The sequence below is a fragment of the Urocampus carinirostris genome, chromosome 4 (genome assembly GCF_059441175.1).
Source record: "Urocampus carinirostris isolate Australia breed hairy pipefish chromosome 4, RoL_Ucar_1.0, whole genome shotgun sequence".
Classification (NCBI taxonomy): domain Eukaryota; kingdom Metazoa; phylum Chordata; class Actinopteri; order Syngnathiformes; family Syngnathidae; genus Urocampus; species Urocampus carinirostris.
The window spans coordinates 25,627,437-25,628,071 of NC_142352.1; the positions used below are offsets into that span (position 1 = coordinate 25,627,437).

The 635-nt window shown below is 44.9% G+C and overlaps 1 pseudogene; it reads left to right on the top strand.

Moving 5' to 3' along the window:
• The first annotated feature begins 292 nt into the window (after positions 1-292).
• Positions 293-383, top strand: LOC148367139 (U2 spliceosomal RNA; annotated as a pseudogene).
• Positions 384-635: the final 252 nt, after the last annotated feature.

The following is a 635-nucleotide window of genomic DNA, read 5'->3' on the forward strand; positions in this document are numbered from 1 at the left end:
AGTTGCTAGCTGACTTTTTTCTGAAGCAGTGTATCACTGATTAGAAATTCTTAGCCTGGGGCCAATTATGGCTCGTGATCATAATTTTTTTAAACTAATATTTGGCCCGCCTGTAAGGTTGACCGCTGTACAAAATAAATTTGCACCCAAAAAAAAAAACATTACCATTTCACCAGATAATGGCAGTTACCGTTTGGCAGCCTGGGGTTCTGAATTAGTTAAGGAACTTACAGTGTGGCCCGGCCGACTGTGAAAGTCCAAATGTGTCGGAATGTGTCGTGGTGATCGCCGCAATTGATTTTTGCAATCCGGAGATGGAATAAGAGCTTGCTCTGTCCACTCCACGCACCGGCCCGGTATTGCAGTACCTCTGGGAACGGTGCATTCGCACTGATAGCTGCATGGCCCTATGGCTAGGACCTTGACTCGGCCTCTTGGCTGAGAGCAAGTGTCTCGGCCACTTGGCTTTGTAGCGTATTATGATTTGACCGATAACGGATAATTGATAATTGATATAACAATAAACCTTACAAAATCCCCCCCGCCCTTGGCTTTCTCTAAGAATATTATCCCACCCCATTTTCAAGACTGAAACTCTAAATAAAAAAAGGAAAGTTGACTGTGAAGGCCGCCGC